General features: G+C 36.9%; 1 protein-coding gene and 1 pseudogene across 1 annotated transcript in view; one reads left to right on the forward strand and one right to left on the reverse strand.

Moving 5' to 3' along the window:
- The window catches only part of OPHN1 (oligophrenin 1), a 624918-nt gene that overhangs the window by 331780 nt on the left and 268259 nt on the right, over nucleotides 1-24879 (reverse strand). The window lies entirely within an intron of this gene.
- Nucleotides 6177-8829, forward strand: LOC121101875 (annotated as a pseudogene).

A 24879-nucleotide genomic window follows, 5' to 3' on the forward strand; every position in this document is an offset into this window, starting at 1 on the left:
GCTGTGGTGTATTTTCTCCCATTCTTCGGGTTGTTTTTGGCACTTTATTGGTAGTGGCCTTTGAAACATGAACATTTTTAATTTTGTGAAGTCCAACCAGCCTATTTTCTTCAATTTCTTGTGTTTTTGGTGTCATATCTCAGAAAATGTTGCTTGAACAAAGGTCATGAAGATTTGTAGCTCTGTTTTCTTCCAAGAACTTTATAATTTTTGGTTTTAAATTTTTGAATGCACTGTGATATAGGGCTCCAACTTCATTCTTTTGCATATGGATAACCAGTAGTCTCAGAGCCATTTGTTCTAAAGTCTAGTCTTTCCTTATTGAATGGTTTTGGCATTCTCAGAAAATATCAATTAGCCATAAATGTATAGGTTTATTTCTGGACTCTCAGTTCTATTCTATTCATCTCTACGTCTGTCTTCATGTCAGCACCACACTGTTTTGGTTACTATAGCTTTGTAGTAAGTTCTGAAATTAAAGACTGTGACTCTTTTTTTCAATATTTCTTTTTCTATTCTGGGCTTCTGTGTGGATTTTAGGGTCACCTTATCAATCTGTAAAAAATGGCCAGCTGAAATTTTGGTACAGATGACACTGAATCTGTAGATTAATTCTGTGACTATACTGTCTTAATAATATGAAGTCTGATCCATGAACACAAGATGTGTTTCTATTTATCCTTCTATTTATTTATGTCTTAGTTAATTTATTCCATTAATGCTTTGTACTTTGCGATGTATAAGTCTTGCACTTTTTTGTTAATTTATACCTATGTACTTTAATATTTTGATGCTACTGTAAATGGGAATTTCTTGATTTAATTTTCAGGTCATTTATTAATAGTGTATAGAAATACAATTTATTTTTGTATATTGATTTTGTATCCTGCAACCCTGATGAACCCCTTTACTAATTCCAATAGTGTGTGTGTGTGTGTGTGTGTGTGTGTGTGTGTATACACCTTAGGATTGTAAATATAAGATGAAGGAATCAGCAAATACAGATAGTTTTACTTCTTCCTTTCCAATCTTGGCTAATTATCCTGGCTAGAACCCCCAGCACAATGTTAAATAGAAGTGCCAGGAGTGGACATCCTTGATTTCTTGATATTAGAGGGAAAGATTATAGTCTTTCACTATTATGTACATGATGTTAGCAACAGGTTTTTTAATATTTCCCAATTATCAGGTTGAGAAAGTTCCCTTATATTCCCAGTTTGTAAAATATTTTTATCATGATAGAATGTTGGATTTTGTCAAAAGACTTCTTTGTGTTGAAATGTTCACATACTTCTGTCCTATTATCTATTATTATAGTATACAGTATTGATTTTTTGGATGTTAAACCAACCATGCATTCCAGGGACAAATCTCACTTGGTTATGGTATATACTTATTTTTATATGCTGCTGGATTTGGTTTGCTTGTATTTTGCTGAGAACTTTTACATATATACAGTAGCATACTCTTACCTACAATCTTGCTTTCCACAGTTTCAGTTACTAAAGTCCACCAAAGTCTGCAGGAAGAAGATCCTCTTTCTGATATAACATCAGAAGCTCAATAGTAGCTTAAAGATATGTCACAATGCTTATGTCATTCATATCACTTCATCTGATCACACAGGAATTTTATCATTTCACATTATCACAAGAAGGGTAAATAGAACAATTTTAACAGTATACTATAATAAAAAAGTTATAAGAATGTGGTTTCTTAAGATATTGTGAGAAAAAGAGAAACCACATTCTTATAACTTTTTTATTATAGTATACTGTTAAAATTGTTCTATTTAATTTTTAGCTATTGTTGTTAATCTTTACTGTCCCTAATTTATAAACTTTATCCTGTGTATGCATGTATAGGAAAAAAATCATGTATATATATGTATAGGTATATGTGTATACACATACACACACACATACAGTACAGCTTGGCACTAAAAATTAAGTGTTTTTGTATATATATGTGTGTGTGTGTGTGTGTGTGTGTATGGCTTGGTACTATCCATGGTTTCAGGCATCCACTGGGGAGGTCTTAGAATGTATTCCTCATAGATAAGGGGGAACTACTCTATTCATGATACATAGTGGCCTGTAGTTTTGATTTCTTATTATGACTTTGGTTTTGCTGTCAGGGTAATATTTGCCTTATAGAATGAATTGGGAGGTATTTCCTCCTCTTCTATTTTTGGAAGAGTTTGCAAAAGATAAGTGTTTATTCTTTAAACATTAGGTAGAATTCCCAGTGGGTCCAGTTGGTCCTGGAATTTTCTTCCTGTAATTCTATTAAGATTTTCTATTTCTTCTGGAATTCACTTACATTTAATTCCATTAATGTCAACAATCAGTGACATCAGCCTACTACTTCTGGGACATTCCAATATTGGTTAAAAAGAACTTTCATTTCAGGGACAATTTAACTGTAAAGGCCAAATGTAGCAGAGGCTCTGCTCAAGAGTCACTGTCCATCCTCAAGTTAAAATGCTGCATTAAGACAGTTGTTAGACTGATGAAAAAGGAAAGGAACTCCTATACATTGACAATACACCTTTGCCAAGCAGGATGTGAGGTTCTTTATTGTATACCAACTACCAATTCCAAACGCTAGGTTTAAATTTACAAATTTTCTTATTTAATAGAAATTTATACAGAAGCAGAGACTGAATAGAGAAAACAGACCCAGGAAATTTGCTTGCAGCATTACACTCATAATGTGCAAGTGATCACTTAAGAAGCACTCACGTTTAAGACTTTCATTAAAGCTTTTTTTAATTCAAATTATCATCTAGTTCCATGCAGGAGGTAAGACAATCAGCTATGCCCTGTCACCTGTCTCCTCTTTCCTCTTTTCTAGAAATAACCTCTTTTGTCTCTAAGCCAATTATTCTAGTATTTACTTCCATATTTCTAATATCTCAAAATAAATTTATATTGCAATTATGAATTTTTAAGTTTTGTGCATTATCTATTAACTTCCAAATAAAGATGAGGATTTAACTCTTTCTTCTCCCTGTCTCATTACCACCACCATCTCCTTTGTCCCCCAACCCAAAACCATTTCCTGATACTCCCAATATACTTCTAATGTAATTTTTCTTTGATTTATAGTCAGTAATTACATTTTTATGACAATCTAAATATTACTTCTAGCTTACATATATATCATTAATGTTACTTTCCTGTACAACTAGATTACTATCAAATCATCCTAAATACCCTAGAAATTGACCTAAACACTGGCAGAATAAACTCCACAACAAAAAAGAAGAGGCCACGTGAAAGAAGGTAGGAAGAATGGAGTTGCGCTTTGGGAGAGAAAGAGATCTTGGCAGCTGTAGTCACAGAAAAGGGTGAGAGACCCACTAGCATACAGGGGTGCTCACAGGGAAGATGAATCCCTATAGCAATTGGCTTGGAAAACAAGAGGGGCCAAATTTCTTGAGTTCTTACAACAAGCAAGCTTAAAACCTGGAGTTTTAAAGGTCAGCAGGCTTGGCTGGGATAGAGCCCAGAGGGCATTGCACTGCTCTTTGAGAGAAGGCAGGCAAACAATCTGGGGACAAACAGCATGGAAGGAGCAATCTGAAGACGCTGGGGCACACAGTGGGGAGGTTATTCACTCATCTCAGAGCATGTCCCAGAGAGACAGCATTCAAGGAGAGACAACTCTGGGAACAAAGGACCTGCCCAGCAACATTTCCATCCTCCTACACCTCTGCATAAGCACAGGGCCACATGCAGGAACCAGTGCAGCATTGACCCTCTCTATTTCACGTGCTTACACCAAGTCTTCCATCCCCCATGCTCTGGTGGAACCACTCTCCCCAGTCATGCTTGACTCAGTCCCAGTGTGGTGGGGACCCTCCCCAAGAAGAGTAGCCCAAATCCCTGTTCATACCATGTCTCCCAACATGAGAGTTTTGCAGAGCCTCAGTTCTGGGAGCAGGGGTGATAGGTGTCATTTCACAATCAGACCAGAGCATATCTTGTTAAAATGCACCACATTCAGGCCAGGGACTAAACACTGCCCACAGCAGGCAAAGAGAACCCTGGTAGACGACTGACCTAAGGATAAAGCAGATAGGACAAAACAGCATAACATACGCAGCACACATTGGAGACATTACTGAAAGTGCCAGGCCCTGGGGAACAGGGGACACTCTATGGCAGGACACTGCAAGACCTCTTCTTCATAAGGGCATTAACCTCAAAAACAGAAGATGAAGCTGACTTCCCTAACATGCAAACAGGCACAGAGACATGGACAAAATGAGAAGACAGAGAAATTTATCGCAAATGAAAGAACAGGACAAGGCCATAGCCAGAGATCTAAGTGAAACAGATATAAATAACATGCTTGATAGATAATTTAAAGATCATAAGGGTAATCACTGTACTTGAGAAAAGAGAGGAAGACATGAGTGAGACCCTTAAAACAGATAAGAAATAACATAGGAGAGATAAATGGCTCAATAAATGAAATGAGAAACATGACTGATAGGATGACCAGCAGGCTGGAAGAAGCTGAAGAAGGAATTAATGACCTAGAAGACAGAGTAATGGAAAGTAATTAAGCTGAACAAAATTATATAAAATGAAAAGAGACTTAAGGAACTCAGTTCCTCCATCAAACGTAATAACATTTGTGTTACAGAAGTCCCAGAAGAGGAAGACGTAGAAAAGGGGGCAGAATATTTATTTGAAGATAAAATAGCTGAAAACTTCCCTAAACTGTGTAAGGAAACATATACCAAGATCTAGGAGTCACAGAGAACTTTCATCAAAATCAAGAAAAGGAGATTCATAGCAAGAAATATTGTAATTAAATTGGCAAAGTATAGTGATAAAGAACAAATCTGGATAGCAGCAAGACAAAAGCAGACAGTAAGTTATAAGGAAAACGCTATAAGTCTATCAGCTGATTTTTTTAGCAGAAACTTTCAAAGCCAGAAGGGAGTGGCATGATATATTCAAAGTGCTGAATGGGAAAAATCTGTAGCCAATAATACTCTATCAGGCTAGGCTATCATTCAGAACAGAAGAAGAGATAAAGAGCTTCCCAGATGAACAAAAACTGAAGGAGTTCCTGACCACTAAACCAGCCCTGCAAGAAATATTAATGGGACTCTTTGAGTGGAAAGGAGAGGCTGAAACTGACAGTATAAATGTAGGAAACACAAAAGCAGTAAAAAGGAATTTCTGTAAAAAATTAGTCAAGGAAATCACAAAATAAAATTATGTAAAATATGACAACATATACCTAAAACGTGGGAAGGAGTAAAGAATGGGTTCAGAGGTGCATGGATGGCTCAGTCAATTAAGTGTTCAACTCTTGGTCTCGACTCAGGTCATGATCTCAGGGTTGTGGGATCAAGCCCTGTGCCAGGCCCCATGCTCAGTGTGGAGTCTGCTTGGAATTCTATGCCTCTCCCTCTCCATCTCCCTTCCTTGCTCCCTCTCTCCCTCTCAAATAAATAAATAAATAAATAAATAAATAAATAAATAAAATATTTGAAAAAAAAAGAGAATGGGTTCAAACTTAAACAACCATCAACATAATATAGACTGCTATATGCAGGAGAGGTTATACACAAACCTAATGTTAACCATATATCAAAATCCACTAATAAATATGCAAGGGGTAAAGAAAGAAATGCAAATATATCACTAAAGAAAATCAGCAAACCTTAAATGAAATAAGAAAGGATTAGAGAAAATCTTCAGAAATAAGCATAAAACAATAAAATGACAATAAATGCATATCTATCAATAATTACTTTGAATGTAAATAGACTAAATGCTCAAACAAAATACACAAGGTGACTGAATGAATTAAAAAAAAAAATAGACCCATCTATATGCTGCCAGCCAATCAAGAAACTAATTTTAGACCTAAAGATACCAGCAGAGTGAAACTGAGGGGATGGAGTAACTTCTATCATGCAAATGGAGGTCAAAATAAAGCTAGAGCAGCAATACTTATATTGGACAAAATAGACTTTTAAAACAAAGAGTATAGCAAGATATGACACTGTATAATCATAAATGGAAAAACTCAACAAGGTATAACAATTGTAAATATTTATACATCCAACATGGGAGCACCCCAATACATAAAACAGTTAATAACAAACATAAAGGAACTAACTGATAATAATACAATAAAGGTAGGCGATGGGAAATAAGGAATGCACTTGTCATGATGAGCACTGGGTGATGTACGGAATTGCTAAATCACTATATTATACATGTGAAACTAATATTACTATATGTTAACTAACTGATATTTAAATAAAATCTTAAAATATAAACTCCTTGACAAATTAAAAAAATGAAGGAAGAATTATATAATTTTACAATAGTTGAAGACATCAATATCCACTTTCAATAATGGATAAAATATGTAGACAGATCAAAAAGGAAATACAAAACAAACAACACCATAAACTATCTATACCTAACAGACATGTATTAAACATCCCACCCAACAAGAGCAGGAAAGACATTCTTCTCAACTATACATAGACTATTTTCTAGGATAGACAGTATATTAGGCCAAAACCAAGTCTTAATACATTTTGAAAATCAGAAATTACTTAAGTATCTTTTCCAACCCACAATCTAATAAACCTCAAACTCAATCACAGAAGGGAAAACCGGAAAATTCATGAATATGTGGAAATTAAATAATACTCTTTTAAACAATCAAAGTGATAAAGAAGAAATCACAAGAGAAATTAAAAACTACTTAGAGATAAATAAAAAGGAAATACAACATACTGAAACTTATGAGATACAGCAAAGGCAATATTCAGAGGAAGATTTATAGATGTGAATGTCTATATTAAAAAAGAAGACAGAGGTAAAACCAATAACCTTCATACACACCTTGTAGAATTAGAACAAGATAAGCAAATTAAATTCAAAGCCATCAGAATGTAGGAAATAAAGTTTAGAGCAAAGGTAAACAAAATAGAGAACAGAAAAACAATAGAGAAAATCAACAAAACCCAAAGTTGGTTCTTTAAAAAGATTTTAAAAATTGACAAGTTTTTAGCCAAACTAACAAAAAAAAGAGAAGAGGGAATCAAAGTCAGAAATGAAAATGAGGACATTACTATCAACCTTCCAGATATAAAAAAGGACTATAAGAGAATACTAAGGAAAATCGTATATCAACAAATTGAGCAACATAGCTGAAATGGAGAAATTCTGAAAGTACTCAAAATTACTTAAACTGCCTCGAGGAGAAATAGAAATTTAAAACACACCTTTAAAAAGTACAAAAGACTGAATCAATAATCACAAACCTCGCAACAAAGAAAATTCCAGGAACAGATGATTTCACTGGTGAATTTTACTTCATTCTGACAGGCCAGCATTACTCTGACACCAAAGACAGATAAAAACAACACAAGAAAATAGCTTTCCATGCTACCCAGGGAGGCGTCCATATGGCAGTTTGTGTTTCTGTCATAACTTAAAGGGAAACTTTCACAATTCCAGAGCCTTTGATGTCCTGCAACTGAAGGAGGAGGATGTCCCCAAATTCCTTGCAGCAGGAATCCACTTACATGGCACCAACCTTGACTTCCAAATGGAACAGTACAACTACTAAATGAAAAGTAATGGCATCCACATCATAGATCTGAAGAGAACCTGGGAAATCCTTCTGATGGGAACTTGGGCTATTGTTGCCATTGAAAACCCAGCTTAATTTATAGCTATGATTTTCTTTTACTGATTTTTTGCTGATTTTGACTATATCCTTAACAATGATAGAGTATGTTTTATTCTCATAATTTTCCCCTAGTCTCTATTTATAGATTTGCATTCTTCTTTGATGGAAAAATTATTTAGGATAGCACTGTTCAATTTCCAAAGGGTAGTTTTTCTTATTATAGCCCTTATTGTTAATTTCTCATTTTATTACAAAATAAGCAGAGAATATGTTGTACATTTCTGCTTTTCATATACATTATGAGTAATAGAGGATGGCATTAGCAAACATTATAATGGCATGTGGAAGAAATAATACATTCCTCATTTGTAATGTATTGTTAGTTGGAAACTGCTGTAAGAGAATTTATAAGATTTTTAATGATCTAAATAAAACCGCTAAATAGGTTTTTAAAAAAAAGAAGAAAACCCAGCTGATGTCAGTGTCATATCATCCAAGAATACTGGCCAGTGAGCTGTCCTGAAGTTTGCTGCTGCTACCAGAGCCACTCCTATTGCTGGCCACTTCATTCCTGATCCAGGCAGCCTGCTGGGAGCCAATATTTCTGGTGGTTACTGATCGTAGGGCTGACCACCAGCCTCTCACTGAGGCATCTTATGTTAACCTGCCTACCACTGCTCAGTGTAACACAGACTCTTCTAGGCACTATGAGGACATTGCCATCCCTTTCAACAACAAGGGCACTCACTCAGTGGGCATGACGTGTAGATGCTGGCCAAGGAAGTTCTGTGCATGCATAGCACCATTTCCTGTGAGTACCCATGAGACATCATGCCTGATCTCTGCTTCTACAGAGATCCTGAAGAGACTGAAAAAGAAGAGCAGGTTGCTGCTGGAAAGCCTGTGAACAAGGAGGAATTTCAGGGTGAATGCATGGCTCCAGCTCCTGAGTTCACTGCTACTCAACTTGAAGTCACAGACTGGCCTGAAGGCAGGCAGGTGCCCTCTGTGCCTATTCAGCAGTTCCCTACTGAAGATCAGAGCAGCGAGCCTGCCACCAAAGACTGGTCTGTAGCTCCCACTTTTCAGGCCACTGAATGCATAGGAACAACCACTGAGTGGTCTTAAGACTGCTCTTCCACAAAGGAAAACAAAATGAAAGTAAGGTTGATAGAAAATAAAGTTTCTTAAAAAGAAGCAAAAGCAAAAACAAAAACATAAAAGCAAACAAAATCATAAGAAAATAAAATTATAGACCGACATAAGTTATAAATATAGATGTAAAAATCTTCAGGGGTGCCTGGGTGGCACAGCAGTTAAGCGTCTGCCTTCGGCTCAGGGCGTGATCCCGGCGTTACGGGATCAAGCCCCACGTCAGGCTCCTCTACTATGAGCCTGCTTCTTCCTCTCCCACTCCCCCTGCTTGTGTTCCCTCTCTCGCTGGCTGTCTCTATCTCTGTCAAATAAATAAAAATAAAATCTTTAAAAAAAAATCTTCAACAATATACTAACAAACAGAATCTAAGAAAATATTAAAAGGATTATAGACTGACCAAGTGGGTTTTTTCCCAGTAATGAAAAGGTGATTTGCAAGAAAATCAATGTAGCAGTCTCTATAAAGACAGTGGAGTAGAAAGATCTTGAACTCATCCCCTAACATAGAGACAGCAAAACTACAACCACATAGAGAACAACTACCTAAGAATAACATGACGACTAGAAGAACATAATAGCTAATAGGACCCAACAGTACATTAAAAGGATTATCCATCATGACTAAGTGGGATTCATCCCTAGGATGCAAGGGTGGTTCAACATTCGCAAATCTATCAGGGTGATACATCATATCAAAAAGAAAAGAGTCAAAAACCATATGATCCTCTCAATAGATGCAGAAAAAGCATTTGACAAAATACAGCATCCTTTCCTGATTAAAACATTTCAGAGTGTAGGGATGGAGGGCACATTCCTCAATTTCATAAAAACCATTATGAAAAGCCTACAGCGAATATCATTCTCAGTGGGGAAAAGCTGGAAGCCTTTCCCTTAAGATCAGGAACACAACAAGGATGCCCACTCTCGCCACTATTATTCAACATAGTACTAGAAGTCCTTGCAACAGCAATCAGACAACAAAAAGGGATAAAAGGTATCCAAATCAGCAAAGAAGAAATCAGACTGTCTCTCTTCGCAGATGAGACTGACTCAAGAAAAAAATGGAAAATCTGAAGACTGATTACTAGTAGTAAAACTGAATCAGTTATCAGAAAACTTCCAACAAACGAATGAGAAGAACTAGATGCCTTCACAGATGAATTTTACCCAACATTTAATTAAGAGTAAATATCTATTCTTCTCAAACATAAAAAAATTGAAAAGTCAAGAATGCTTTCAAAATTACTCTATGAGGCCAACATTACCTTGATAACAAAACCAGAGAGAGATGAAAAAAAATTGAGAAGTCCATATCCCTGATGAATATAGATGCAAATAATCCTGAACAAAATATTAGCAAGCTGAATCAAACAGCACATTAAAATCATCATATACTATGATCAAAGTGGGATTTATTTCTGGGAGGCAATGGTGGTTCAATATCTGCAAACTAATCAACATGAAAGAAAACATTAATAAAATGAAAGCTAAATACCATGTGATCATCTCAATAGATGTAGAAAAAGCATTTGATAAAATTCAACATCTATTTAAAGTTTAAAACTTTTAACAAAGTGGCTAGAGAGGGAACATATCTCAACATCATAAAAGTCACACATTACAAAGCCACAACTAACACTGTATGCAATGGTAAAAAGCTGAAAACTTTTCCTGTATGATCAAGACAAGGATGTTCATTCTCATCACTTTTATTAAACATAGTATTGTAAGTCCTAGTCACAGCAATTAGACAAGAAAAAGAAATAAAAGGCATCAAGATTGAAAAGAAGTAAAACTCATTATTTGCAGATGATATGATACTATATATAGAAAACTCTAAAGATGCCACAAAAAATCTATCAGAAGTAATAAATGAATTAGGTAAAGTTACAGGACACAAAATTAATATACAGAAATCTGTTGCATGTCTATGTACTAATAATGAATTAGCAGAAAACAATCTCATTTACAATTGAATAAAAAAAAAACCCTAGGAACAAATTTAACCAAAGAGGTGAAAGACATACTCTGAAAACTATAAGGCGTTGATGAAAGGAAGATATACTGTGCTCATGGATTAGAGAAATTAGTATTGTTAAAATGTCCCTACTACCCAAGGCAATCTACACATTTAATGCAATCCATATCAAAATACTAATAGCATTTTTCACAGAACTAGTACAAATAATCTTAAAACTTGTATGAAACCACACAAGATCCTGAATAGCAAAAGCAATCTTGAGAAAGAAGAACAAAACTGGAGATATCACAATCCCACATTTCAATATATACTACAAAGCTACAGTAATCAAAACAGTGTGGTACACTGGCACAAAAACAGTCATATAGATCCATGAAACAGAATAGAGAGCCCAGGGCGCCTGAGTGGTCCAGTCAGTTAAGCATCTGCCTTTGGCTCAGGTCATGATCCTAGGGTCCTGGGATCAGGCCCTGTGTAGGGCTCCCTCCTCAGCAGGGAGTCTGCTTCTCCCTCTCCCTTTGCCTCTTCCCCCTGCTCCTGCTACTTCTTTCTTTCTCAAAGAAAGAAAGAAAGAAAGAAAGAAAGAAAGAAAGAAAGAAAATCTTTAAAAAAAAATAGCCTAAAAATAAACTGGTACTTATATGGTCAATTAATTTATGGCAAAAGAGACAAAAATTTACAATGAGGAAGATTGTCTCTTCATTAGATGGTGTTGAGGAAACTGTAAGGCTACATGCAGAAAAATGAAACTGGACTACTTTCTTACACCATATACAAAAATAAACTCAAAATGGATTAAGTACCTAAATATGAGATCCCAGATCAAAAAATTTCTAAAGAAAACAGATAGTAAACTCTTGGATATCAGTTTTAGTGATATATTTTTCTGGATCTACCTCTTCAGGCAAGGGTAATAAAAGCAAAATTAAACTATTGGGACTATAACAAACTAAAAAGCTTTCACACAGTGAAGGAACTGTCTATAAAACAAAAAGCAACCAACTGAATTGGAGAGAAATTTATAAATTATATATCTGATAAATTATATATTTTATATAAAGGGTTAATACCCAAAATAAAGAACTCATACAACACAACCTAAAACAAAATAAAACGAAACAAAAAAAAACAAAAATAACAATCTGATTAAAAATGGGAGGAGGGCCTGAACAAATATTTTTCTAAGGAAGACATCCAGATGGCCAAAGGACACATGAAAAGATGCTCAACATCCCTCATCATCAGGGAAATGCAAATCGAAACCACAATGATATGTCACTTCACACCAGTCAGAGAATAGCTCTTAATCAAAAAGACAAGAAATAACAACTGTTGGTGAGAATGTAGAGGAAAAGTAACCCCTTGTGCACTGCCAAAAGGAATGTAAACTGGTAGAGCCACCTTGGAAAACACTTTGTCATTTCCTCAAAAATTTAAACATACAATTAATATATGACCCCTCCTAAGTATATTTCTGAAAGAGTTGAAAACAGGGACTCAAACAGCTACTTGGTTGCCATTGTTTATTGCAGAATTATTCACAATAACCAAAGGCTGGAAACAATCCAAGTGTTCAACAATGGATAACTGAATAAACAAAATGTGGTATATACATACAATGTAATATTCAACCTTAAAAATGAATGAAATTTTGATACATGTTACAGTATGGATGAACCTTGAAAACATTATGCTGAGTGAAATAAGTCAGATAGAAAGAGACAAGTATTGTATGATTCCACTTATATGAAGTATATAGAATAGAAAAGTTCATAGAGTTCATAGAAACAGAAAGTAGTTTAGAGTTTATTAGGAGCTGAGGAGAGGACAGAAAGGTGAACTATTGCTTAATTGGCTACAGAGTTTGTATGTGGGATGATGAAAGGGTTTTAGAATTATGTAGTGTTGTTGGCTGAACATAATTTTGAATGTAATCACTATCACTCAACTGTGTACTTAAGAATGATTAAAATGGCAAATTCTGTTATAGATATATATTTTCTTTTAAACTACAATAAAAAAATTAGTAGGTGCAGGGATCAGACAGACCCAAACTCAAATTCTGGTTATATTACTAATTTTATAACTTTTGAAAAGTTAACCTGCCTAAACTTCAGATGTCTTACTCTTCAAAATAATAACAAAAATAACATAGTATCCTATTGCATTTGGGTTATTTGAGGATTAAAATGAGGCAAATACATGTAATGTCTTTATTACTATATCTAATATACAAAAGCTATTATTATCAAAAACAGAAATCAGTTACATCACTTCCTTCAGCTTAAAACCTTCAAGAGTTCTCTGGTGCCCTTAGAATTAGATCCACATTCTTATTATGACCTACAAAACCCTACATGATCTGATCCCTGTATGCTTCTCCAACTACATCTTCTACCACTCTCTTCCCAGCGTTCACCCCAGCCACAAAGAACTTCCTTGAAGTTCTTAAACATACAATCAAGCTTGCTCTTATCTCAGAGCCTGGTACTTATCTTCTTCATGACTAAAACATTCTTTCTCTGGCTCTTCCCAAGGCTGGCTCTTTTTTAACATTCAGGTCACACCTAAAATGTCACCTTTTTAGAAGCTTTCTACTATAAACCCCTCTAAGGTTGCCCACTACTATCTCCACCCCCACCAGTCAAATTACCAAATTACCCATTTTATTGTCTTTATAGCATTTGTCACTATCTAAAATTATTTATCTAATTGTTTACCTAATAGTAAATAATTTATTTTATCTAATTATCAGCCTCTCACCCTTTGCCACACCATTATAATGTAAGCTTCACATGGGCACAGACTTCATCTTTCTTGGTCACTGTACATGAAACAGTTTCCTGTATACAGTGGAACCAAATAAATATCTGTTGAATGAATCAAGGAAACAGACTTGCAACCTCAGCTGCAGAACAAGCATAAAGTTTGGATCCAAATATGGCCACAGCATCAAACTACTGGGCTGAATTAGAATTACTAATGTGAACTACCTGCCCATAAGTATATTACATCAACTCCTTTTAGTCTATTCTTGGCAACTTTTGCAAATAGTTGCAAATCACATTTCTATCTAAATTATATATAATACTACAAAGTTACCATTTACTGAGGATCATTTGCCAGTTGTTATATTATGCATTTTACATGCATTTCTCCTTTAAAACCTCACAAAAGCCTCTGAGTATTACTATCGTTATCCCCATTTCATAGATGAGCAATGAGCCTGAGGCTCAGGGAACTAACTTCCTCCAGGTTGCACAGCTAGAAATGGAGGAGACAAGATTCAAACCCAGCTGTGACTATAAAGTCCTTGCTTCTTTTAAGTGTTTATTTAAATTCCAGTTAGTTAATATACAGTGTAATATTAGTTTCAGGTGTACAATTCAGCAATTCGAAACTTGCATTCAACAACCCCTGCTCATCACAAGTGCACTTCTTAATCCCCATCACCTATTTAACCCATCCCCCTACCCACCTCGCCTCCAGTAACTCATCAGTTTGTTTTCTATAGTGAAGAGTTTGTTTCTTGGTTTTCCTCTCCCTTTTTTCCCCTTTGCTCATTTGTTTTATTACTTAAATTTCACATATAAATGAAGTCATATGGTATTTGTCTCTGACTTATTTCCCTTAGCATAATGCTCTCTAGCTCCATCCATGTCATTGCAAATGGCAAAATTTCATTCTTTGTTATGGCTGAGTAATATTCCATTGTATATATTTTTCATAGCTTCTTTACCATTCATCAGTTGATGGATATTTGGGCTCTTTCCATAATTTGGCTATTGTTGATAACATGGCTTTAAGTCCTTGCTTCTAACTCCGATACTATATTAGATTATGTTAAGGGCACTGAACCGGGTTTAAATTCTGCCTTTTCCATTCATTACTTATGTTACCTTAAACAAAACGGTTCCTGGCTATCAATTTCCCAATGTGAAAACAGACAACCTTGTGAAGAAACAATCATATATAAGAAAAAACAATCAAAGAAATGCTTTAAAAACACATAGCACACAACTGAACCAGATCCCAAGACCCCAGTTATGAGATAGCAATAGTAGATTTAATTCAGTACCAAGTACAAGCTCTTTAGCCTGGCATCAAGGCCCTCAGTCTCATCCCAATATACTTTCCGGTCTTATATCCTGCACTCCTTGTATGAACCACTCATGTTCTAGCCATATCAGAGTATTCAATGTTCTTGAAATATGCCACACTTTTCCTACTGTGCTACTGTCATGTTATTTTCTCTACTTAGAATGCTCGTTCTCCAAAATCTCCTTATTGAAATTGTGAGACCTTAGCCAACCAGATCCTTCTCTTCCCAAGAGTGGAAGCTGCTTGACATGCTCATACAGGTCTAGTTGGCTCTAGTTGCTAAGAATAGGCCTACCATGGGGCAAGATACATTGAGAACTATGGCCCCATACACTGGACTCGCCACTATGTCAATGTGGCTACTAGCCTGACTTTGACTTTGTGTCTTATTTGAGACATCAGGAATTCCACTTGGTTTACCTTGCATCTCAGTTGAGTCCCATACTGATTTCCTATGCCTTAGTCCTTACACTGGTAATCAGGTTCTCTAGAACTAGATCCTTTTTGGTTCTGCACAACACTGATTACTCCCACCACTCCCACACTCATACCACTGAACTAGTCACCTTTCACCCTGCTAACAGACCATCCTGAAACCATCCATCTCCATTTCTAAATAATGCTGACTCCTGAGTTCCTGTTGCTACAGTGCTTTGACTAACACTGGCTGGACCAACACTGTTATGCTGTAATCTCTCCAGACCCTAGGGATAAGGATGGGGCTCTGTTTTTCATGCAGGAAAGATTTAAGTATATTTCTATATAGAGAGAACAAATAAGAAAAGACAAGTGAAGGGATAGGATACAAAGATCATGTGGAAAGACAATGGGTAGGAGAAGGGCCAAGATGCTGTCTCACAGGGGAGGGAAGAAGGTAAAAATGGATGGGGATAGAGAGAAGTTTAAAGAGGGCTAGAAAATGAGTGGGTTTATCATTTCCAAATGGCTTAGAGGAGACAAGAAGCCTAGTCTTGTGATTATTATAGTTAAGTACATACTTCAGAGCACCTTGAAATCAAGGACTGTCTTATTCAACTATATTCCTGGGGCCTAGAATTGGAACTGGCACATAATAGGTACTCAAGATATACATGTTAACTTACCATGTAATGCAGGAAGTCACAGATGAGTACAAAGAAAGAGAATTAAATAATTTTTGAGTAGCTCTAATACATCACACATAGTCTGGACATGTGAACCCCACATAATTATCAGAGTTACCTTACAATAAACATGATGATTGTTGTTTTACAAATGAAGAAACCAAACATCAGAGAAGTTAACTGGCTTGCCCAAGGCCACACAGCCAGTAAGAAATGGAATGAACTATGTAAAATCTACCCTATTTCCCTCCTTAAAGGCTTTCAGTATTGGTTGCAAGTTTATACACCTTGACAGGACATACAAGATCCTTTGCGAGATGATCAATGTGTACCTTGACAGCCTTCTATCTTTGCACAAGTTGTGCCCAACACCTAGCATGTTCTTTCCTCACACTCCATTCACTGGCTAACTCTACTTCATCCTTCATGATTCCATTCCTGTATCATGTTCTCCATGGTATCTTTTTTTTTTTTCTGAGACCGGGGGGTGGGGGAATGGGAGAGGGAGAGAGAGATTCTTAAGCAGACTCCATAACCCTCACACAGCCTGATGTGGGGCTTGATCTCACAACCCTGAGATCATTATCTGAGCTGAAATCAAGAGTTGGATGCTTAACCAAGTGAGCCACCCAGGCACCCCTCCAAGGTGTCTTTCCTAAGCCTTCCTCCATTCCTCATATCCTAGTCTGGGTTTGGGGTTCCTCCTGTGCTCCCTTAGCACTGTGTATACTGTAACAGAACTGAATAGTGTGTACTTTAATTGTCTATTTGCTGGTCTAGACTGTGAGATCTTTAAGAGCAGGAACTGTATTTTATTTATCCCTGTACTCCCAGAGATAAATAAATTGCAGAGTGTGTGCTAAAGAGCAGGCACTCAGTAAATTCTGGGAAAGAGAATGCAAGAATAAAAAAGAATGGGAAAAAGAAAAGGAGATGGACAAATAAAAGGAAGGAACAGAATTATGAACAGAATTACATATATTATATGAATATTTTAGTCAATCTAGTACATCCAATAACTAGAAATATTGTCACCACACCATTTTTAGTAGGAAGATGCTATAATACCATCTACACACAGCAAAATTGTTATAGAAGAACATTATGAGAATAAATCATCATACAAATTAAGTCCATAGGCAAACAACAGTTTTCCTTTTCTTCTCTAGTTTTGTTCCTTGAGTATAATTTCAACATTCCAGTTATAAAATTATTTTATCTCTTCTAACTATACATATAGTAGCTGAGCTTGGACAAAGCATGGGCTCAGCTCAGGGAATTTTGAAGAGGAAACCAGCCTTCAAGACCCTCATAGGTCCAGCAAGGACAAGAGATGTACCCCAAAATTCCAATATTCCTTTCAGTTGTAAAAAGAAATGCTGAGGTTAACTAATGTGGTGACAATATCTTTCACAAATAAAAAGAACTGGAGTAAATGAAGAGCAAATCAGTTATGGAGACTGTTGTTTCTTATCTGTCCTTGCAGGTTTTCCTTTCTTATTTATATATATTTTTAGTCTACTGGATTGAAGTTGACACTGAGGCAAGAGCGACTGTCCAACCAAAAGTCTGAGTGTAATGTAGGCTTTGCACTCTTCCACCATGAGAGCTTCCTATAGATGAGCAACTAGATGAAGACCATACAAAATGCCTAAAGAACACCATGTCCAGACAGCCAGAGCCAACAAACTTTGTCTTAGCTAGAGGAAGTTAACATAAATTGCCAAAGGTTTAAGACGTTGGATCTGGTTCAGGAAATCTCCCTTCTAATGTGCTGAGGATGCTCCTTCTCTGGCCTAATGAAGCTGGGATCATTTGGGCTGTCAAGACCAGCTGCAGAGCTGACAGCTGTTGTCCTTCTCTTCCTTCCACTTGGAAGGGGATATGAGCTTATATAACTCCACCACCCACTTGCACCATTCCCTGGACACCCCAGCATGCAGCACAATGCAGGGCTGTGAGCTTTTTATAGATAGTGAATTATTCTTTGTATAGGAGGATGATGCTTCTGTCTACAGACATGGGACTCTGGTATTTAGCAACATACTCAGACCCTTCTTCAAAAGGGTACCAGCAACAATTTAATAATTTCTTGCTGGGGGTTCAGAGAAAAAACAATGAATATAAATTAGCAAACTCAAAGCCATAACATAAGATTTATTCTCAACACTATGGATAAAATTCAGATTCAGTACCATTTTTAGGTAAAGAAAATTAGGAAAAAGGAGATGGCACAGCTCAGCAACTTTCCAGACAGTCAAGACATATGGGGGTCACTGGCTTTTAATCTCTTCCCTGAGGGAAACTGCCTCATTGTTTTTTTGTTTGTTTTTTTGTTTTGTTTTGTTTTGTTTTACCTTGTGTCAAACGGAGATGGCAATACCAAATCACCTTACAGAGTTGCTAAAGAATAAATCATATGGATAAATCAATCAAACTAAGGTTATGAAGGGTTAAAAAGAATACTTAGAAAGACATTTAAAAAATCGATAGAAGTAATTCACTAAAATGGAACTAATGTTTCAGTCCCAAGCATGTTTTATACACTATCTCATTTAATGTTCACAACAACCCTGTGAGGTAGGTATAATTATCAACTAGGTATTACAGATGAATCTGAGACTCAGAGTGGTGAAATAATTTGTCTCATTTCACAGAACCAGTGAAAATAGCAGAGATGGTCTGTTCAGTTTTGAGTTCTGTGTGCCTTGATACTGCCCTCGGCCTTGATACTTGGTACTGCATAGTACAGTAGTTAAGGACATGGACTATGGAACCAGACTACCTGGGTTCAAGTACCAGTTCTGTTCCCTTCCAATACATGACTGGGAGAGTTATGTAACCTCCCTGTGCCTTATGCTTTTGCTTGTTTTGTTATTGTTTGTTCAATTTATTTTTCCTTTTTTATTAAAGTATAATTAACATACAGTGTTATATTAGTTTCAGGTGTACAATATAATAATTCAACAATTCTATACACTACTCAGTACTCATCAAGATAAGTGTACTCTTAATTCCCTTTACCTAATTCACCCATCACCCTCCCACCTCCCCTGTGGCAGCCACCAGTTTGTTTCCTGTATTTAAGAGTCTCTTTTCTTGTTTGTCTTCTTTTGTTAGTTTGTTCATTTGTTTTGTTTCTTAAATTCCACATATGTGTGAAATCATACGGTATTTGTCTTTCTCTGACTAAATTATTTCACTTAGCATTATACCGTCTAGGCCCATCTATGTTTACTTTAATCTTTAAAAGAGGAATAAATAAGTGTCTCTACCTCATAGGCTAATTTTGAGAATTAAGTAATTTAATGCCTGTAAGGTACTTTGAAGAGTATCTAGCATAAAATAAGTACTATGTAAACATTTAACAAATAAACAACTATACATACAGGGTTGTAGTACCACAAAATTACAAGAGGTCATGAATCATATCTACCCCACTTTGCTGCTTTGACAATAACTCCACTAACACATCACATAGCAGCAGATGCTTTTCTGAAAGATCTTTGAGAAAAGCAATGTTAACACTTTCCCTAAGAAACAGCATTTAAATACTGTTCCGTTCAGGAAGTAACTATCTTAGCCTGAACCTCAATCCCTCCTATTATGATTTTGGACTGTTTCCTCTTGTTCAGGCCTTAGGACAAATGGAAAACAGATGAGCATTGCACTGTGGGAAATGGAATCACAGTAAACAACTTCAATTTCATGAGGAAAGGAGAAGGGCTGAGAACTCTCTTCACACCATCCCCAGATATTTCCTTTTCTGTAGTGATGAATACATAGGAATAGAAATAGAACCCTAGGTTTTAGTCATGGCTCTGCTTCCACCTAGCTATTTGAAATCAAGCTAATTTCTTTACCCCTCTTGCTTCAGCAATTTATCTAGAAAATGAAATACTTAATAAAGAAGCCCCATAAACCCTTCATACTGAAATATCATAAGAGAAAATGACTTCGTCAAAGTCCTACCAAGTAGTGTCAAGGTTAGTACTCAAATACAAATATCCTTGACCCCAAGGCTCTTCTTACTACATCTCTTTGTTTCCATCAAAAGATCTTTCCTAACTCTTACCTTCTGACTCTTTATCACCACTAATTCTCAGCCAGGTCATGACAGATTGAATTATTGTTCCCAAATCTTCACCCTTCCCTGTGCCATTCTACTTAATCATGTGACTTTGCAGTCTTCCCACTAGAGGCAGAAATTATTGTACTGCTGAACTGATGTTAGGCCATATAGCTTGTTTTGGCCAATGGAATTTATGAGAAAGTAACAGTGTGAGAGTTTTGAAACTTTAAAAGACCTCACATTTCTCTGCTTACCCACTATGGACTTTTGCCCTCATCATGAGAAGAATATGCCCCAGTATCCCCGATCTTTGAAAAATAGCCACATGGAGAAGACCTAAATAGCACTCATGGCCTTAGCCAAGCCATTTAAGCCCATTTGAGGTCAACAGAGCTACCACTATCAACGCATAGATGAGTGAGCTAGAAATACATGCTTAGGGGTGCCTGGGTGGCTCAGTTAAGCATCTGCCTTCAGCTCAGGGCGTGATCCCAGCTTTCTGGGATCGAGCCCCACATCAGGCTCCTCCCCTGGGAGCCTGCTTCTTCCTCTCCCACTCCCCCTGCTTGTGTTACCTCTCTCACTGGCTGTCTCTCTCTCTGTCAAATGAATAAATAAAATCTTTAAAAAAAAAAAGAAATACATGCTTAAAGCTGTATTCCACTGAGATGGGGGGTATTTTGGTATGCAGAATTCTCAGTGCAATAGCTAATGAATATGCAATGTTTTCTAGAGTTCCCAGAAAAGTATTTTGTGGCCATGATACATTTCTTCAGGGAATAAATATTGGAGGCGAAATGAAATTGTCATTCATTTCAGCAGGTAACTTCATCTACTAATAATTTCCTATTATTGCCCAGTATGAGAATTTACCCTTGAATTCAAACACCAGCTTACGTAAGGTTCTTATTTCCCTGCCTCTCAATTTCCTCATATGTAAAATGAAGATAGTAATAGTACCTATATCAGAGTTATTCCAGAGCTGGAAAGAGACAATGTAGAAAATTGTAGTTTGGGCTTAAAGAATTTTTTCCCCCTGTTACTGCCTAATAATATCAACTGCTTGTATATAAGAGAAAAGTATGTAAGAAGCAGGTCAGTACATTTTCTCTCACACACACAAAAGCTACACAAATAACTAAGCAAAAGAAAAATAATCTTTGGACATGCCATCTTGGGAGAGTATACTCTACTGTGTGGAGACTCATTTCCCGGAGAGTCTTTTCAGGGGAAATCTGGCTTTGGAATATAGACCTCCTCAAGGACTGTTGTGCCTGTTAGGACTGATGACATAACACCAGCTAAAAGACAGAACCCTTAGATATGTGTTTTGGCTAAAACATAGGTGAGGAAACAAAAAGTTCTATTAATGAAGTTGTCTGGGTAGATATTGGCTTAAATTAAAAAGGGATTTCATTTTCAGACAGGCAATGTATAGACCTAGCCACTGCTTCCAATCTTGTTTGTATGATTTATAGAACTTCAGCAGTAAAATGTCTGAACTATGTCACTCATTCCCCTCCTTTTTCTTCCAAATAAGGAAACTGTGATGCACAGAGGAGCACCTGGTTCTGTCTGAAGAGAAATGACTGAAGTAGGGAAGGGTTAAAGAAGGGCCATGACTTTGAGCCTACAAAGTTAACATGGCAGTACTGCCCTACTTGAATTTTCAAGGATGTTGATAAGATTATAAGTGATTAGAGTATACACAGTAAAGCTGAGCTCTGTTTAATATATAATTATGGAATAGGGCTCCCTGCTCCGCTGGGAGCCTGCTTCTTCCTCTCCCACTCCCCATGCTTGTGTTCCCTCTCTTGCTGGTTGTCTCTCTCTGTGTCAAATAAAATAAATTAAAAATCTTTAAAAAATTTTTTTTAAATTATGTTAATTTTTTAACTGGAAAGCCACAACATACGGCTATGCTATATAGGTTAAGAAAATTTTCCATATAATCTTTTAAAGATTTATTTATTTATTTATTTGACAGAGAGAAAGAGAGAGAATAAGCAGCGTAAGCAGCAGAGGCAGAGGGAGATCCCAGGACCCTGGGATCATGACCCAAGCCGAAGGCAGATGCTTAACCAACTGAGCCACCCAGGTGCCCTTCCACATAATTTTTAAAGTGATTAAGATATTTTGAATCCAGGACCAAATGTGATACAAAGAGCATGAAAGTAGGAGTCAGAAGAATATGGGTTCTAGTTCTAGCTCTACCACTAGATTACTATGAGACATTGGAGGAGTCACTTTCCCTCTCTGGCTCTCCCTCTCTCCTTGGAAGACAAGATATGAAAAAAACCTCTTCTGTGATGATTACATGAAACCACTGTAGGCAGATAGCCAGAATTTTACTATTTCCTGACCTTTGTGCATATTCCAGAGGTTTTGGTTAGGGTCCAAAATCTCCATTTTCTTTTTTTTTTTTTAAGATTTTATTTATTTATTTTGACGGAGAGAGAGAGAGAGAGAGAGAGAGAGAGAGAGACAGGCAGTGAGAGAGGGAACACAAGCAGGGGGAGTGGGAGAGGGAGAAGCAGGTTCTCAGCAGAGAAGCCTGATGCGAGGCTTGATCCCAGAACTCCGGGATCATGCCCTGAGCTGAAGGCAGAAGCTTAACAACTGAGCCACCCAGGCGCCCCCAAAATCTCTATTTTCAAAAGACCATTATGGCAGTCACTTTTCATTGCCAACCTAACAGCCATCCTTCTTACTCCTTAGTGTTTCTTCAGATATCAGGCAGGTAGCAATGTTCTCAGGGAAAGCAAGGCCAAGGGGGAGAAACTTCCGTTTCTCTTTTTCAATTATTGCCTAGAATTTGACCTATGACTCTGTTCTTGCCAACGAGATACAAGGGGAAATATGAGGGTGGCTTTAGGAAGACATTTTCCTTTCTGGATAAAAGACAGAATATGTCATATGAAAAAAGGCCTTTCCTTCTTTCCTGATTAAATATGTGAGCATGTGATGCGTTGAGCTCTGACAGCCATGTTATGACCTTAAGGCAAAGTCAAAGAGAATCACAGAGAAAATATCTAGAGGCCACTGATTGTAACTTGGAACTGCCTAACTTCAGAGTCTTAAATCAAAAACAAATGATGTTATAATGTTATGATGATTAATTTTATGTGTGAACTTGGCTAGGCTATGGTACCTAGACATTTGGTCAAACACTAATCTAGGGCAGCCTTGATGGCTCAGTCAGTTAAGCATCTGCCGTCAGCTCAGGTCAAAATCTTAGGGTCCTAGGATCAAGCCCAGTGTCAGACTCCCTTCTCAGTGGGGAGTCTGCTTCTCCCTTTCCCTCTGCCCCTCCCCACAGCTCATGCTCTCTCTCTCTCTCTCATTCTCAAATAAATATATAAAATCTTTAAAAAAAACCCACTAGTCTAGATGTTGCTGTGAAGGTAATCTTTAGAGGCAATTAACATCTAAATCAGTAGACTTTAAGTAAAGCAGATTACACCTTGTAATGTGGAGGGATTTCATCCAATTAGTTAAAACCCTTAAGAGAAAACAGACTGAGGTTCCCCAAGGAAGAGGGAATGATTTCAGTCTTGAGGAGCAATATCAATTCTTTGCTTCTTCCCCAGGCTGCTGTCTTACCCTACAGATTTTGGATTTCCCTGCCTAAGCAGTCACATGAAAAAAAAAAATTTTTTTTTTTGAGAGAGAGAGAGCACAGAAAGGGGGGGGAGGGGCAGAGGGAGAGAGATAATGCCAAGCAGGGTCACAACCCAGAGATCATGACCTGAACAAAAAACCAAGAGTCAGACACTTAACAAACTGAGCCACCAGGAGCCCCTCACATGAACAAATTCTTAATATAAATCTCTCTCTACATATATATGTGTACAAATACATACACGAACACAGATACAGACATCCTATTGCTTCTATTTCTCTGTTCTGTTTCTTATGAGAATACTCATACATGATTCAATTTTGGGAATGACTTTTTTTTCCTTATGATTAGAAACAAGTATATCTTTTCTCTTCCTCCAAGTTTTACATAAATTGCAGTTAGTTAGTGTAATATTAGTTTCACATATAGGATTTAGTGATTAATCACTTCCATACAACATCCAGGGCTCATCACAACAAGTGCCCTCCTTAATACCCATCACCCATTTATTTTTTTAATTTTTTATAATAATTTTTTATTATGTTACTCACCATACAGTACATCCTTAGTTTTTGATGTAGTATTCCATGATTCATTATTTGCGTATAACACCCAGTGCTCCATGCAATATGTGCCCTCCTTAATACCCATCACCGGCCTATCAAAATCCCCCACCCACCTCCCCTCTGAAGACCTCAGTTTGTTTCCCAGAGTCCATAGTCTCTCATGGTTCATTCCCCCTTCTGTTTACCCCCCCTTTCTTTATCCCTTTCTTCTCTTACCGATCTTCCTAGTTCTTATGTTCCATAAATGAGTGAAACCATATGATAATTGTCTGTCTCTGCTTGACTTATTTCGCTTAGCATTATCTCCTCCAGTCCTGTCCATGTTGCTGCAAATGCTGTGAAATCATTCTTTCTGATGGCTGAGTAATATTCCATTGTATATATGGACCACATCTTCTTAATCCAGTCATCTGTTGAAGGGCATCTAGGCTCCTTCCACAATTTGGCTATTGTGGACAATGCTGCTATAAACATTGGGGTGCATATGGCCCTTCTCTTCATTACGTCTGTATCTTTGGGGTAAATACCCAGTAGTGCAATGGCTGGATCATACGGTAGCTCAATTTTTAACTTTTTAAGGGACCTCCACACTGTTT

Source organism: Ursus maritimus (genome assembly GCF_017311325.1).
Source record: "Ursus maritimus isolate PB19 chromosome X unlocalized genomic scaffold, ASM1731132v1 scaffold_X1, whole genome shotgun sequence".
NCBI classification, from domain to species: Eukaryota; Metazoa; Chordata; class Mammalia; order Carnivora; family Ursidae; genus Ursus; species Ursus maritimus.